The following is an 18401-nucleotide window of genomic DNA, read 5'->3' as shown; positions in this document are numbered from 1 at the left end:
ATAAACAGTGGCTAAACATCAGCTTTTCGTTTTCATTGAGTACCATCATGTAAAAATACCTCTCATGGACAAATTCTGCTTCAAATTCCCAGGTATTGGAATCATAGGCCATGTTTGCTCACCATAACACTACGAATGCCTCTTTTATGCTAATAATGCCCTTCATTAAACCAGGGCTAACACTGTGCCACAGCTGGATGCCCAACATATATTAGTTAGGGCCATTATTATGGGGGAAGCAGTTGCCACTCTGTCCGTAAGGGCTAAAAGCAGGCCAGTCATGCTTTTTATATGTCAGTGATGGCAGCAGGTATGTAATTACTAGACTTGTACGCACAAAATAGTCAAGGATGAAAATGTTATGGCTATGGCACCATTATACCATGAACTGGCTCAATTGTATCAGAGATAATACTTTTATGATGGGGACCAGCATACAGACTTGGCAGTCCTTGACAATAGGAGTAGCTTTAAGGAATCAACACTGTTTATTAGGGAAGGACACAATGTCACACACCCAGACAAAATTGAATGTGAGGCTTCTAACTTTCTCTACCCCCGATGCATACTCTCTGCTCCTCAGCTCTTTGGTTGATCATGCTCCCAACTAACACATTTTCCCTCTAGTTCTTGCAGTCACACACTTTGGTGGGTCAGCCCTGGTTACTGCTGCTACTCTCCTTTGATGTCACACACGGTGCGACTGATAGAGCCGGGCTTTAACATTGCCAATCTACTTATTAGGTAGATTTAAAGTGGATAAAGTTGGTTCATGTGATGCCGTAGCCTCTTCATACTCCAACACCCTCTGCAAGACCTCAAAAATGGATCTCCCCCCGAATCCAAGAAGACAATCACCCACGCATTCATCACCAGCAGGCTGGACTACGGGAATGGAGAAGTGTACTGATACGGGCAACGATTGGCCACATATTGGAGCAATCAGATGCTCTGATTTAGGAAACAAACCAATCTCTGACTTATGAGCAGGTGAGTAGTCGTCTGACTTTACTGCAAGGAGACGCGATATTCCCCAGATCTCAAAATAGGCTCATAAGGTACGACAAGATGATACAGTAGAGGTAGGAAAAACATAGCTTTCCTATGCACGACAACTTAATATAGTAGAGGAACAATATTAAACCTGCTTTTGATATCTTCCTTTACTGCGTGCACAAATGCGAGCTATTATTGGCTAGATGTGGGCCAATCAGTAATTTGATTTTGGATTTTTAACTAATCCGGAGTCCTAGAGAAAAGGAACACCGGCTTGTTTAGAAACTTCCTAGTCTGGGAGAAATTGATTGACAGGTTCTGTCTTTCTAAAAAGAGTTGAGTTTGGTAGAATTGAAGGACACACAATGGTCCTTGATGTATAAGATAAGTTCATGTTGTGTGAAAAATACATGAGAACAGAGGTGGAATATTGATCGCGTGTTGAATCATACTCCGTATATAGCACTTAAACGCAAGATATTATTGGCTCAATGTGAGCGAATCAGGAGCACCATTTCGGGCCTTTAACCAATCCCTGGTTCCTAATGAATGTGGAACGTCGGCTGACTTCGAATCATCCGGTTTGGGCTAGAAATCGAGTGATGGGTCCGGTTTCTAAACGCGAAAAATTATTGCATAACGCGCCTCTAATCAAAACAACTAACAAGATAAAAGCGGTCGCTAGGAACACACGAGTGCACTTAGCGGAAATAGCAGCTTTGAGACACCACTTGTGATTGAGAATTCGATTGGCCATGAGAAGGCCAATGACAAGTGTCAACTCATGAGTCGTCTCCCATTTACAGGTGTTTGATTAACTACAGTGGTTCCCAAATGGGTCCGCGGGTCATATAATCCAGGATGGCCTGACGATTGGTTGAGCATGGACGTATTAACAAATAAGCTTTGTCCTGTCGGTACCTTCCCCCGAGCCTCAGGACGAGGCCAGAGGTACTGACGGACAGGTAAGGAATAGCAGTGCGTTGCGCTTCTCTGTTCTTCCTTTAGCTTTTGTTCATGCTTTTCTTACTCCCTAAACAATTACAAGGTAATGAAGGAACCACTCTATCTAGCCTCTGAGATGAAGCTGAATCAATCGGGCTATGAGAGGAGGGTCTAAATTATGTACCTCAAATATAGCAAGAAATGTTTTTGAATAAAAACACTGCTTTTCTAACAATGAGTGTGGAAATGTACACATTAGGTGTGCGTGACATTAGCCTTTTAATCTGCCAGCCATCTCCAAATCTCTAAGTGACTTAATACCAATGTTGTTCAAGTGCTTCCATATGGCAGCACATGCAGTGGATAAATTACCTGATGGGTCTCACTTTTTAGGATAACACACAGACATGTAAATTTCTTTTCCACTAAATACACAGCGGGGCCTCCAAATCCTGAGCCGTGGCCAGGAGAGGTGAGGTTTACTCCCAAGACTCTTTGGGTGAGTAATATTTAACTTTTCAACTTTTCTCAATTATTGTTATCCACTATGACTGCAAAGGTTGACTATGAAGCAAAATCTATATGTTCTCAATAGTGGGCATGTTGTGTCTGTGTTAGATACAGGTGTACAATGGAAATATCTATGTGTTCTTTGAACTTCTTTTCAGGAAAGAATCCTTTTAGAGAATTCTGGAAATACAGACGCAGTGAGTAACTCGCGGACGGCCCATTCTCCAGTATTATTATTTGGTAACATAATTTATTTTGATTTATGTACATTATTGCAGTAGTGTATTCTATTTTTGGGCCTGATGAAAGCCTGGTAGGGGAGACACCCCTGCATGGCAGAAATATGTAGACCACTGTACCAACTTTATAGGGCAGTCATTATTTCAGACCGCCATACACTTTTCTTTTAATCTTGACACCATGATTTATCCCCAATAAACATTTCCTTACATCATGGTAGCCAATTTTAACTAGCACCTTTTTTGATCTTTGTTTCACATTATTTACCTCACTGCAATTTATTTTCCCACACCATTATACCCACACATATCATTCAAGGTCGGATCCATTTGGGTGGTCTTGGAGAATTGGAGAAACACACACAACATCCTCAGGTGTGTCTCCTTATCTGGACCATGACCCTTCTCAATCCCAGATGACGAAGTTCCGCCATATGGGTGGGCTGATGGGATTCATTTCCTTTCATTCACACACATCAGTTGTCTAACAAAAATGCGCTTGCTTCTATTCCATTGGCTCAGTCTTCAATATAGACCGCAACCAGTTTCTGTTTTTTGTTACTGGACTACGGGAACGCCCTCGACACCGGTATCAACAAATCTTTACTCCACAAACTCCAGACCGTACGTACAGCTCCCATGACAAGACCTCATCCCCCAGCAACTACGAGTCCTCCACTGGCTCCCGTCAAAAAAAGAGTGACCTTCAAGCTGCTGACACACACCTACAAAGCCCTCCACAACACCGGACCCCAATACCTCAACGAAAGGATCTACTTCTATGCCCCCTAAAGAAACCTCCACTCAGATGACCAGACCTTGGTGGAAATCCCCTGCATCCAAAGAGCCAGAACTAAGCATGGGCTGAAAATTCATTTCGCTCACGGAATTTGCGGATTTTCCGCGATTTCGCGATCCGCGACTCTTGCGATATCACGGTAAAATCCGCAAATCAGCGGGATGAATTTTCAGCCAAGCACTTACCGGGTTACAGCAGCAGGTGCAAAAGTTGAAGCTAATTCTTTGTAACCTTTTACAAAAGGGTTACAAAGAAATTAACTTCAACTTGGGCACGTTGTTAATACCCAGCACCATGGTGCATCTTTTGTGTGGCCACTGCGTCACAAAAGGTCTCGGTAGAGGGTGGCAGTGGTGAACCAGAAGGTGACAGTGCAGAACCAGAGGGTGGCAGTGCTGAACCAGAGGGTGGCAGGGGTGGACCAGAGGGTGGCAGTGATGAACCAGATGTGGCAGGGGTGAATCAGAGGGTGGCAGTGGTGAACCAGAGGGTGGCATGGGTGAACCAGAGGGTGGCAGTGGTGAACCAGAGAGTGGCAGTGGTGAACCTGAGGGTGGCAGTGCTGAACAAGAGGGTGACAGTGGTTAACCAGAGGGGGGCAGTGGTGAACCAGAGGTGCTGTGATGAACCAGAGGGTGGCAGTCATAAACCAGAGGGTGGCAGTGGTGAGCCAGAGGGTGACAGTGCTGTACCAGAGGGTGACAGGGGTGAACCAGAGGGTTCTGTGATGAACCAGAGGGTGGCAGTGGTGAACCAGAGGGTGGCAGGGGTGAACCAGAGGATGGCAGTGCTGAACCAGAGGGTGACAGTGGTTAACCAGAGGGTGGCAGTTGTGAACCAGAGGTGCTGTGATGAACCAGAGGGTGGCAGTCGTGAACCGGAGGGTGGCAGTGGTGAACCAGAGGGTGACAGTGCTGAACCAGAGGGTGGCAGGGGTGAACCAGAGAGTGGCAGTGCTGAATCAGAGGGTGGCAGTTGTGAACCACAGGGTGGCAGGGGTGAACCAGAGGGTGGCAGAGGTGAACCAGAGGGTGGCAGTGATGAACCAGAGGGTGCTGTGCCCATACACGACCGCATGAGTAACTTCGCCATGCAAGCGGCCCGCGAACACGCAAAAAGCCTGCGAACACGTAAAAAACTCAGCAAACGCGCAAAAAAACAAAAATCCACAAATTTGCACTAAGTCACGGATTTTGCGTATTGCGAATTCGATTTTGCGCGAGTTCGCGGAACGCAAATTCGCACATTTCGCCCATACTTAGCCAGAACAGGAGGCAGATCCTTCTCCTACATTGCGGCCAAGACCTGGAAAAAAGTCTCCCTCAGCATCAGATTAGGCCCCATACTCCAAGCATTCAGGTAGAGCCTCAAGATCTGGCTTTTCGAATGACCAGAGCTGACCAAATACCCCACCCCCACACCCCCCAGAATGTTGAGACCCTCACGGGTGAGTAGTGCGCTCTATAAATTCCTGATTGATTAATTGTTAGGCCAACACAGTGTGTTTGAGTGTTATCAAGAGTCCCTGCCATTGGTTTGGCAGTCTGTAACTCTTACAGGTAATGAAACGAGCAATGCTGCCTTCTTTAATATACACCGAATCTTGGCTTCACCTCTGAGAGATACATTGAGGGTGCTGGTGAGATTTTTAAAGGAAAAAATGTTTTTTTCAGAAAGGTTTTTCTTCTGAAAAATTGAGTTTGATTGCTCAAAGTGGAAAGTGATTTTGATAGAAAAATGGGCATTTTCTAAAACGAATATACTAATGAAAACTAAGGGTGGGCGTAGTTCGCGAAGTAGCGCTACGCGAAGCTACGCGAAGTGCACTTCGCACTACGCAAACTTCACGTAGCAATACGCGAGCTGCTTAGTAGCATGTTCGCACTGTGCAAGATGCGTTTTCAATGATTGCACAGTGCGGACAAGCATCCGGTACTGTGCAATGATTGAAAATGGCATCTTGCACAGTGCGAGCTGTAGTTTTCTGCTGCTCGAGTAGATTTTTACTCAAGCGTCAGCTTTCTCATCACAAACTGGTAGTTTCTCATTGCGAGCGGTCGCGAGCATGCGCAACCACTCGCAATGAGAAACCTCACCTCCCCACATTGAGAATCTTGCTGGAATGTCAGTTGCTTGCTCGCGGTCGCGAACATGACGTTAAGGACCGCAAACAAGCAAAAAATGACCGCTGCACTACGCTATGCTGCACTACGCGTTTTCGCACTGTGCTACGTGCAGCTCGCGTAGTGCGAAGTTGCGCAAACTTCGCAAGCTACGCGAGCGTAGCGTAGTGCTTCGCCCAGGGTTAATGAAGACCAAATATTGCAATTCTAAAACACATTTAGGGTCCGATTCCAATTCAGGTCGGAAATCGGCCTGACCGACTCGTACAGGGAACGGAGTCCGACCGACACCTACCGGCACCCTACGACCCGTGCAGTACGATGCAAAGTCTGTGTTTTACAACCAAGACGTAAGGAATCCAAGCCGTCCAACCACGCCGTACAAAACTCAGCCATCCGGACGGAAATCGGACACGAGCCGCACTGACCGAACCGCACCTGCAACAAACCCGACCAATACATTCCCGCAACGTCCGAGCCGCACAGTACGATGGCAAAGGCAGAAAGTCAGACCGAACCGCACGAAGCCCAAACCACACGATTGACCGGATCGAAACCGTACCTGAAGCGAGAGACCATGGCGGTAGACTCGCATGCAACACAGAACACAATCAGCGTGAAGGACACGGAGCAGCCCGCACAAGTCAACATGAGAGTCTGACTTGGTCAGAAGAACGTCTCCTACATGCCCACCAAAAACAATGCCAAAAACACAAAAAAAGGACCAGTCAAGCTCTGGCAAAGTAAATAAATACACCAAAAATGTAAAAAAAAATACAGAGACACACCCCCAACTCCACTTATAAAAAGGCAAAAGAACACTACCAGGATAGAGCAGCCAGCACAGAACACCTTGAGACACCAACCACAGACACACACACACAACTGACCCATCACTCAAACCACACGCCATCAGCACTACTCCAAAATCTCTCATACATACATCTAACAAAACAGACACCCACCCACCCTCACTTCCACCCACACACCCACATCACTCCTCACCAGCCCCCATCACCATGCGCCCTAAGAGGAATCCACAGTTCACAGACACTGAGCTAGAAATATTGGTAGATGAGATCCTCAGAGTGGAGCCACATTTGTTTGGCGCATTGGTGTAAAGGACCTTATGTCAAAGAAAACCAAGATGTGGGACAGAATCGTGGACAAGGTGAACGCACAAGCACCAGCTTATCGCATGAAAACCAACATCCAGAACAGGTGGTATGACATGCGCAGGAGGGTCAAGAAGCTCCTCCAGAAGGAACACGCCTTGAGACAGGTCATCAGCAGTGGCCCTCCTGCCAAACCAGTCGACTTCAAGTCCTGGGAGGAGAAGGTGCAGGACATCCTACCACCAGAGGGCAACCATGGCCTACCTGACATACCAGAGCCTGGTGAGTACACAACCAATTTGCCCAACATTGTGTCGCAATACACACACAACACTATTAAGGGGACTGTGAAACTATGCACTCAGAGCTAATGCATAGGAAACAAAAGTCAATCAGCCCAAGAAGTCCATGTCAGTCAGACAAACACAACAATGGCCACATCATAGTGAATTGTAACTGTGTCATGACATGTACAAACCTACCAACAAATAGGACAAGGCAGTGGCACAAATATGAATTAACACTGTCAGACATCCCTGCCACCATAACCAATACCTCACAGTGAAGCTGACTGACACAAAGGAATAGTGGTTATGCTTGTGAAGTGAGTGTATACCAAAGCATGATGGTGTTGTTGTCACAGATAATGCACACCCTCACAATTGCACCTCCCTGAACAATGCTCACCTCACAGGGGCATGGAAATGGGCTGGCAAGTACTCTGGGAGAGGGCTCTGTTGTGGGGAGAAAAAGGCTCTGCTGGTAATAGGCCACCACCAACCAACAGAACTCCACTGTCAGCCATCTTGTCAGCACAGGCACACCCCCTCACAGGGGAGCAGAGTCAGATGGAGGGAAGTGAGGGCATGCTGGGAAGGGGGGTGTAGCCCAGAGCATGCCGGGAGTTGCAGTCACTCACAAATCCTCAGCCACCTACATGGCCCAGCAAGATCACACTGCACTATGCTCACCTCACAGGGGTGGAAATGGGCTGGCAGGTACCCTGGGACAGGGCCCTGTTGTGTGGAGCAAAAGGCCCTGCTGTGAATTGGCCACCACCAAACACCAGGACTCCACTGTCAGCCATCTTGCAATTGCTGCCACACGCCCTCACAGGGAAGCATAGTCAGACGGAGAGAAGTGAGGGCATGCTGGGAAGGGGGTGTCACCCAGAGCATGCTGGGAGTTGCAGTCACTCACAAACCCTCAGCCACCTACATGGCCCAGCAAGATCACACTGCACCATGCTCACCTCACAGGGGGTGGAAATGGGCTGGCAAGTACTCTGGGACTGGTCTCTGTTGTGGGGAGCGCAAAGCCCTGCTGAGTATTGGCTACCAACAAACAACTTAACTCCACTGTCAGCCATCTGGTCAGACAGAGTCTAATGTCAACAGGGATCACACCTCTGTGTCAGCCACCTGATGGCCCTTGAGTAACAATGACCATGTACATAGACATAATATCTCCTCTGGTCACTACTGGGAAAGCAGTTTATGGTAAAGGTAGATACCCAAGCAAAAACAACGTAAATATCTGGCAAAAAGTGCAATATAATACAATAAAACATACACAAGAAGGGAAATAGAGAAACAACATACTATGATGACATAGAAAGTTTAATTATATTGATAAATGTTGATATGGACATGTTCAATCATACAGGAACATTGTGTTTAAAATGCAATAAAAATAAAGCAATTATTCAATCATGACAATATATAATGTTCGGGAAGGAAACATTTTTTTTAAAAACATTGATAGTTCCCAGAACTTATTGAGGAGGCTGATGTCTGGGAAAGCAGCCAGTCCACCTCCAGTTGGAGGCACATCAGATTTGCAGTAAAGGTGACCCAAAGTAAATGCAGCTACAGTACACTGAAGCGGCAATCCAATTCGCACGGCCGCATTCCTGTATACATATAGGAGGTAATTTACTAAGGAATGAAATCATATACATATCATGGATGCACAGGATTTGTGATCCACTGCCCCCTCCTTCATTGTTGGTACTACCCATTGCAAGATTAATATTTCAGCTCCTTTTCCCCCCTCCCTGTTGCAATATACATAGGTCAATCATTGATGTCTGTAGTAAAATAACTTACAATGTCTGTCTCTTCCAAACACTGGTGCCCCTGGGGATTCAGCACCAAGTGAAGATGAGTCCCTGGCCCAGACTCTGGTGGAGGATGAGTTCTCTGGTGTTGATCTGGCCCTGTCCACTTTGGATGACGACACTCACCCTGGCCCCTCCGGTGTGAGACATCAGGCAACCCCACCATCAAAAATACCCCCTGCAGCCATGTCAACACCATCTGCCGACAGACCTAACACCCCCGCCAATAGGGACCGACCTAGGAGACCAAGTTCAAGCAGCACAGGGGCCCCAGCTACACAGGATGCTACCAACAATATCACCAGTGGCAACAGCCAATGGGGACCGGTCAACTGTGCCTGCCACCACAGGTACAGGCTGTGTGCCTAGGGCTGGTGGGAGTGGTGTTAGGCCGAGGACACGGACTGCAGAGGGGGGTGGACTGCCTGATGACCCCCAACTGGTACACGTGCTGTAAAAACACGGGTTAACCCAGAAAGTCACTGGGACCTGGGTGAATAATTGATACAAACAATGTGGTCCCAGATACTAGAACGAATAAACCATGATAAGATAACTTGAGTAAATGCAAGAAAATTATAACAACATTGTTTTTATTCACAACGTGTATCGTAAAGAATCATTCATAAAATAAATACATAGTAAATCACATTTGATGCCCCTAAAGAGTTGGACAGGGAAGGGTAGTGATGGGATGGTGAAGGTATTGAATGGGAATCATAACAATGATCACTAAGACCTGAATAAACCAGAAATAATAATTGATTAACACAATAGAAAATACAATTCATCAATTAGTTCAAAGATCATGCCTCAAACAGAACAGAATCACAAATGATAAATCAGGGAAGAGGCTGAACACAGGAGGAAGTGTCGACGTTTCGACCCAAACATATGCAGGCGTGGTGTAAACCTTGCTAGAGGGTCTTCATCAGGACAAGGGACGCAGAAGGTGGGGCAATGAATCTTGAGTTATTAGGAAATACAGCACATGGGATTCAATTGCAATGGTTCTCTCCAATACTGCACTGTGGCTGGTTCTGATGTATATGTAACTCTATATTATAAACGACAAATCTTGGTGGTGGGATATCAACAGGACTACAGCTTCTTAAACCGAGTTCTGATTAAACTGAGTTCAAAATGCAGGTCTGGCTCACTACATGTATGTGGGGAAGTTAAAAAACCCATCCAGCAAGTGAGTCCATGTTGTGTCCTCAGGGCTATGTAGAGGAAGTATGTCACACTGACCCAGACATCTGCCCACTGTCCATGCCAATACACTGTATTTGGTTTACCTGCCCTGTCATGCCCACTCCAAAGAATAGTGAGTCTCTGTACTCACACTCACTTGTATGGACCCACTGGTTGTGCTTCCTGAAATGTGCCATCAGGTGTCTGACACAATATCATTGTAGTTTGGCTTCCTTTTTTGGACAACTGGCGTGTTGAGTATTTTAGTGTGAGCAGGACCTCTGAGTTGCGACAATGGAGATATTACCTGTGCAACATATAGGAGTGCGCTCAGTTGAACGAGCACAATGCTGTATGCAAGAGTGACTTTCATGCAGCTGTGTGTAATTGTCAGAAGCCTGTGCGGTGCTCATGTTCAGGTAGTTGTGTTTGCAGTCACACATATGTTAGATTTTAGTGATGTAGGATCGTCATAGTCCTAGGACAGTGGGTGGCAGGGGACAGACTGGTGCACTTGTCAGCTGCAGAGTTTGGTAAGGGCATGACCTATGAATGTGACGCAGTGAAGACATGTTTTTGGGATGCAATGCCCCATGACATGTGACAGTGAAGACTGACTTACCATGCATTTGTTTTCCAGGGCATTGACTTGCTAGGAGGGATCCTACATTGGAGTCTGAGGTGCTCCATGCACCCCATTGTGTAATTTAGTAACAGTACGTTAGGACCTCATTGTGTGTTGTGCTGATAGGCATCACAAGATTGTGAACTGTGAGTGTGGCCATATATTCATCCAGACACCTGTACTGAGTGACTGGCATTTGATGTGATGTATGTTAATAGTAATGTACTTCTACATGGTCATTTGCATGTACCACAACTGTGTATGTGGTGCACGCGTGCACTTTGGGGTATTGACAGCCAGCATGCTACAGAAATATGGGTACCTGTCCAGGAGGCATATGGGTGCCGTGGTTGATGTTCAGACTTGGTATTGACCTATGTACCCCTGTGTGTGCATTTTTAGTAAATGACAGCTGAGGATGGCAGTGCATGACCGGTAGTGTTGGGTATTGACAGTGTTGTGTGCAGTCAGTGCAGGATACTAATGTGGTTCTTCTTTTCCTACTTAAATGCAGATACATCCACGGGCACAGGATACAGCGCCACGGACCAGGATGAGCCACAGAGCCAGCCCGGGCCATCAACTGAGGAGTCGGAGGGACCCAGTGACAGAGAGGGTGAGGGGAGCCACATCGAGGAGTCCTCAGCACCTTCCACCGCAGCTGAGGACCACAACAGCTCGGAGGATGACTCCCTTCTGGGTGCGGGTGTCAGCAGCCGGAAACAATGAAGAGTGAGGCTGTTCCCCGCCACCACCATCACGACCACCATCACCACCACCACCCTCCCCTCGGCTCCCATTCCAGAGGTCCGTGGCAGCTTCTGTGTTCGGGGAGCATGTCTTCTACATGCCAGGCATCACACCCCCTGCCCCTGTGTCCCCTGCTGCCCTGAGTATGGAGTCTGTGGACATACTTAAACAGATCCATGTAGGGCAGACATCAATGCTGAGTGTCCTCCATGCAAACACCGGTCTGTTGACACAAGTGGTGTTGTTCATGGAGGGCATCTCATCTGGCATCTCAACCCTACAGAGGACCAATTAGTCCACGGCCTCCTCGCTGACAGCAGCAGTATCCCTCCTCCAGCAGTCCCTGACCCCTTCAGCCTCAGCCCAAACAACTCCTCCAAGCACCCTACCTGTCCCCAGCACACACACACCTGCATGGTCACCCAAACACACAGACAGCATGCATTCACCCACACATAAGTCTAAACGTGCATGCAAGCAAAGTCAGGGGACTGATACCACACACACAGGGGATGGGTCTCAAATACACACACAGGCATCCACAAGCACTCTGCAGTCCTCCAATCCCTCTCCCTCCAAGAGCCCTTCCCTTGCCTCACCTGCAACCCAATCTCCTAAAAAGCTCTTCCACTGCCACCTAGGCCTCTTCTCCTCTGATCCATCAGATCCTGACTGCAGGGGGAAGGGGAAGTCACCACACACTGAGAAGAGTGCCCCTCATACCCTGACACCCTTCCCCCAAGCGCAGGCAGACTGAGGCCCCCCAACCGCAACTCACCCCGTAGCTGGAAGAGCAAGACCCAACCCCCACCCCCCAGCTCCACTGCACAGTCTTCTTCCTCCATCCCCCAGGTCAGCACACCACAGGTTCCCTCGCCACACCCTGTCCCAGGTTCCCCCACCCACATATAAATCATCCCCCAAATTATCAGGCCCTCCCCCCCTGCCACTTTCTTTTCCACAAGTCTGTCTGTAGCTGCAACTACTGTGGGGAGTGTGTCACCTCCAGCTGTCCTTCCAACCCCACCTGTACCCGTTTACACTCCCATGGGGTTAGGCACTGCAGTGGAGTCCACGTCCACCCAGTCTGACATGGGCAGTGCAGTGGGAACCCTGTCCACTACACCTGACCTGCCCACTGCAGTGGTTCAAGTACCCACCCCATCAGACTTGTGCCTCAAGGCACAACCCATGTCAGACCCCACCACTGCAGCTGCCACTGACTCTCCTGCACCCAGCACCCCTTCCCAAGCTCCTTCTTAGCTCTGATCCTGTCCCTGGGGTGCCTGGCCTGCCCAATGTATGCCCCTCAGAGTTGATGTCCCCTAGTCCTTATCAGTGCAGGCAAGCAATGTGTGACAGGTGTCACTGACACCATCATTGGACTTTTGATTTTCTACTGGACATTGGGCTACATTTATTTATTTATTTTGCCTTCCAGATGGCAGATTGCTGAATAAAGCATTTTGTGTTCTCCTTGTGAATTTGATTTAGCTGTAGATTTTATTGCTGCAGTTTACCCTGATCTTGATGTGAAGATGCAGGATTTACAAATGTCTGTTACTGAGGTGTTCATGTTTTGTACTCCATGTGGGCCATGAAATTAGTTTTATGGTCAGGTTGGTATCCAAGTCATCCTTTGCAGCTGAGTGGGGGTGTCATGATTGACTAATTTGGCACAGGGATGGTAACATTTCTTTGGCATGGCCACATCAGTGGCTTGCATCCATGCACATATGATGTGCTCCACAATGTGCAATGTGACACTTTCCCTGACTGTTGTGCCATCTACACTGTACATGCAGGTACTGGACATCCTTGGTGTAAAGTCAACTGTGTCCCCTGTGCAACTTGGTAGACAAATGTATTGTATAAGTGCATGTGACTTAAGGGGCAATACCGTACCCATGCGTATGTCACCAGTGCCTACATTGGGTGGTAGATGAAGGTTGACTGTACAGGTGTTGTCCTGACATGCACAAGAATCATACATACTGTTTGTCAAGTGCTGATATTTCCATGATGACACCTACCTTGTGCTCACTGGGATGATGGGTGATTTTGACCCTTTGCCACAATGCTCTACTTTAGCTGCACTTTGTGTCCACACATTTTACACTGGATGTACACACTGATGGGGTGTTTTCACACATTGACCCAGTGCTATTTCAAAGCTTGACTTGTGTAGCCCACACTCTGGTTTACTTCACACATGTGAAGCTAGTTACTTTATGTGTCATGAATCAAAATCACTGTTGGGGCTATTTGTCAGGCACTACACACTGTTGGCATGATGTTGTTGTAGAAAGTATTTGACTGACATGCCTGTGGCTGATGTCTGATGGATGTGTCTCACATCATCCTCCCTATGTGTGGGATGGCATCATTGATAGAGCACATGACACATACGGGTGGGGTGGCATCAGTGATATGCAACATAACACATATGGGTGGGGTTGCATCAGTGATAGGCAACATAACACATATGGGTGGGGTGGCATCAGTGATAGACAACATGCCCCTATGGGTGGGGGAGCATCAGTGATAGGCCACATAACACATATGGATGGGGTGGCATCAGTGATAGGCAACATAACACATATGGGTGGGGTGGCATCAGTGATAGGCAACATGACACAAATGGGTGGGGTGGCATCAGTGATAGGTAACATAACACACATGGGTGGGATGGCATCAGTTATAGGCAACATGACACATATGGATGGGGTGGCATCAGTGATAGGCAACATGCCCCTAAGGGTGGGGGGACATCAGTGATAGAGCACATGACACACATGGGTGGGGTGGCATCAGTGATAGACAACATGCCCCTATGGGTGGGGGAGCATCAGTGATAGGCCACATAACACATATGGATGGGGTGGCATCAGTGATAGGCAACATAACAAATATGGGTGGGGTGGCATCAGTGATAGGCAACATGACACAAATGGGTGGGGTGGCATCAGTGATAGGTAACATAACACACATGGGTGGGATGGCATCAGTTATAGGTAACATGACACATATGGATGGGGTGGCATCAGTGATAGGCAACATGCCCCTAAGGGTGGGGGGACATCAGTGATAGAGCACATGACACATATGGGTGGGGTGGCATCAGTGATAGGCAACATAACACATATGGGTGGGGTGACATCAATGGTAGGCAACATGCCCTTATGGGTGGGGTGGCAACAGTGATAGAGCACATGTCACATATGGGTGGGTTGGCATCAGAGATAGGTAACATGCCCCTATGGGTGGGGTGGCATCAGTGATAAGCAACATGCCCCTATGGGTGGAGTGGCAGTAGTGGTGGCCATGGGTACCCTAAGGAGGCATAGTAAGGGTGGGAAGGGTCTGGACCCCCTGGATTTGTTTGTGGGGTGGGTGTCGGACTTACCATCTGCGAAGTCCACGTCTGTTCCTGATCCGGTCATAGATGTACAGGACTGGTATGACCTGCGCAATTGGATTCATGGTCCGTCTCGATCAGTTCCAAGATGCTCCAGTTCTAATCCATGGAATGCGTTAATGGCGCAAATCAGAGTTTATATGCAGCTCTTCCGGGTGCTGAGATGTCCTGTACGTGGCGACCCGTCTGGAACGTAGGAACTGTGCATCGTACTTGACAGGCAGAAAGTAGCTGTGTTTATGTTGCTGTGGGGCGTGAATCGAGTGTTTCCGGGTCAGGCTGGGTCGGAGATTGATGATGGAGACGGAGCGTGCAGATCGGTCAGGGTTTTGACACTTTTCCGCATCGTACTTCCTTGCCCGGACGGTCTCGCTCCTGGTACGGTTCAGCCGTAAGGTAAGGGCAAATGACACGTCTTGAAGGGCTGACTGACCGAGATCGGAATCTGCCCCTTAAAGTTGTTAGCTGAATGAAAATTCAATTTGGGTTGGGGAGACTTACTGCTTTGGTAATACCCTGTGTGGCACACAGCATGTGATGATTTAAATCAGGGGTCTCCAAACCGGTCCTGGAGGGCCGGATCCATTCCAGATTTTTGGGATATCCCCATTGAGATACATGTAGTAATTTTAAAAATCTGGCATGGATCCGGCCCTCCAGGACCTGTTTTGAGACCCCTGATTTAAATTGTACTTGATTACAAGCATTTAATATTGATAAACGTTTCCCTAGCATTCTGCTGATAACTTCACCTGGAATGTTTAGTGGTTACTACTAATAATCGTGCTTAGGGTGGTCACTGTGTAATGGTAATACATATCATCAGCATTTTACAGTGATAAAATATGCTAGTAGCTCGGCAGGACTTTCCTTGAGCAGAATTAGCTCTCACTACAGAAAAGGTTGGAGACTCCTGTGCTACACCAAGGGTCCAGGATCCTTCTTGGGGGTCAGAAATTCACTCCAGAAAAAGTCAACAGGGGTCAAGCAGGCCTAGTTGCAGGTCCTGGACCTGACTCATGGGTAGATGCCTGCTTGATAGACAAGTCTTTATTTGATTTGCATTCACTTACTTTCAGAGGCACTCCATGCTAACACCTTCTGCCTGACTTCTCTCCGAGCTTTACAACTTGTTCCTAGCTTAGCTGAATAGGCTCTTTATTTTAAGGGAAATGAGAATGCTTTGATTTATTGTGAGACAACTTTAAAAGTTAGTCTTTGTATTTATGATTTTGAATTGCTTTGAATTATATTGCTGAATGTATTTGCATATTGGTAACTGAATTCCAAAGAACTCGATTATTAGAATTTGTATCTTTGCTAATCTTTTATTAAAAACGTAATGGTTTGAAAAGTCAATACTCTATGTAATCTTAGTGGGGCAAATGTGCTTCACATTATTTAATTGTATTGATTGTTGTGACAACCTTTGAACTAAAGGTCCATAGGAGTGCAGCAGAACGTTGCATGGTGCAAAGTACAGTACCACACTTTACCACTGGTTAACAGAAATAAAGTGAGCAGAGTCCTAAAAGGAAAGAAAAACATGTCCAGCAATGGAAGTAAAACATCTGTTGTGACAATTCAGAGAGGGCCCAGTCCCAAAATGCAGTATCTTTAGAGACAAATATTTTTTGAGAAAATATCATAATTTCTTTGTGTGAGAATTATATAGTTCAAAGTGTTTTTTGAATAATCTATAAGCAATGTATGAGCCACTACTCTATTTACTTATAAACATTCTGCAGTTTATAAAATTCTTATTGGTAGTTGCAGAATGCTGCAGTATATTCTTGCAGGGAGTGGTAGAGAACTGTTAGAGCCCAGTTGGGTAAGGAAAACACCTTGCCTTCAATCTCAAACCTGCATTCTTTCAATAAGTTCTGTTCAAAGAGAGTTTGAAAAATTCAGTTCCTTAAACAATATGTTGTTTGGTTCTATTTTCAGGTATGGTTTCAGGGCTTTCCTCTACCAATGGCTTTGAGATGGAAAAGTGAATCCCTATGTTTAATCTATTGGGAGGATTGTTGGTTCATTAAGTTGCAATTGCCAAGGTTCTGCTTGATGTGTGGTATAAAGTCAATTTCTGAAGTTCCGTATCTCTTTTTGCATACTGCAGATGAATTTACATCTAAACCTTGAACCCACTGGGAGCTAGTGGAGTTTGCAAAAAATCAAACACATTCCGAACTCTTAGTTTTGTCCCATTTTCAGTCAGTCAATGAGTTTCTTTGGAGGCAGGGTTCAGATGGAGTTGGAGTAGTACAGGTGTGCCATGATTACAGCTCCTTCTGGAGCTTCAGTCAGTGGTCATACAGTACAGTATTTGTAGTGTTCTTAGTAATATTGGCTGTCAGGAACAGGGACAGGGGTGTAACGATGCAACCTGTACACACTCCACTAAGGAAACAGAAGATTATGAGGCAGCAAGGTTGTCCCCAAAAGCTAAATATTAGCAGTTTTGGAGGACATGGAGATTTAAAATTTTGCAGACATGAAAAGGCTAGACCAATAACCAACCAGTGGGCATCATACTTTCGGGTTGGGAACAATACTTCCAGGGCAATATGGCAGTCTGTATAAAAGGCCGCTTTCCCATGCAGTCTGCACCTGGCAACATTTTGCATAGTTACTTGAGTATTCTACTGCCATTTCAGTGCACACACTTTTCTCGCTCCTCCATGATTGTTTTGTTTTCAATTTATCAGTTTCTTCAGCCGTTTCTCACCTTCCCTGCAGGCTACCTTGTTGTTCTGTTTTTCACTTCCCTACTGCTTGTTCCCATAAATTACAGAGGTGCAGTCACTCATATTTCGACGGACGTTGGAAAGGCTTTTGATATTTTAGCGTTCATCACAGCTTGCTATGTCGACCCTGGGCAGTGCATGCGCAGCTCTGTGATCAATGCTGTATTCATGTATGGCCTTAAAGCTCCGCCCACTCTCCACCAATATTTTTTATTGGCTTGTGTCATTGGCCTTCATAAATGCTGGCTTCTGATTCATTAATAGGCTTGTTAGTCGCTCCTTGGTACCGCCATGTCTTAATTTGTAACCTCCAATGAGGACTGCCCTTTTACTTCTGTTGTTACAATGTATGTTTTATTTAGTCTGATATTACTATTGTTTTAATGAGTTTCTCCTACTGCAGGCACCACGGTCTTTTCCTGCAACATACATCGCGCCATGCATGCTTTCACTTTCCAAGCAGCCCAAGACAATGGGTCGCTTATTTGAAATTAAATAGGTCTCACATTTACAATAGTTATCGGCATTGCAAATGAAAACGTCTTTTATTTAAGTGTTAATTATTAAAACAGATAAAAGGAATTGCAATTTACAATGCCAATAGCTTAAACTATCGCAAATGCGAGACCTATTGTATTGCAAATGCTTGACCCTTTTTTGAGGCTGGTAAGCAATATTTCGGTGGGTGGCTTTATGACTGTGAAGATCGCATAAAACTTCAAAGATCAGTTTTTCCCTTTATTATGGTGTGAAGGCCTAGACTTCCAGATGTAATAGAGATGCTACAACTGCCCGACTATAGAACAACGCTGTGCTATCTT

This window comes from Lissotriton vulgaris, chromosome 1_1 (assembly GCF_964263255.1).
Source record: "Lissotriton vulgaris chromosome 1_1, aLisVul1.2, whole genome shotgun sequence".
NCBI lineage: Eukaryota > Metazoa > Chordata > Amphibia > Caudata > Salamandridae > Lissotriton > Lissotriton vulgaris.
Note: the sequence above shows the minus strand (reverse complement) of the source record.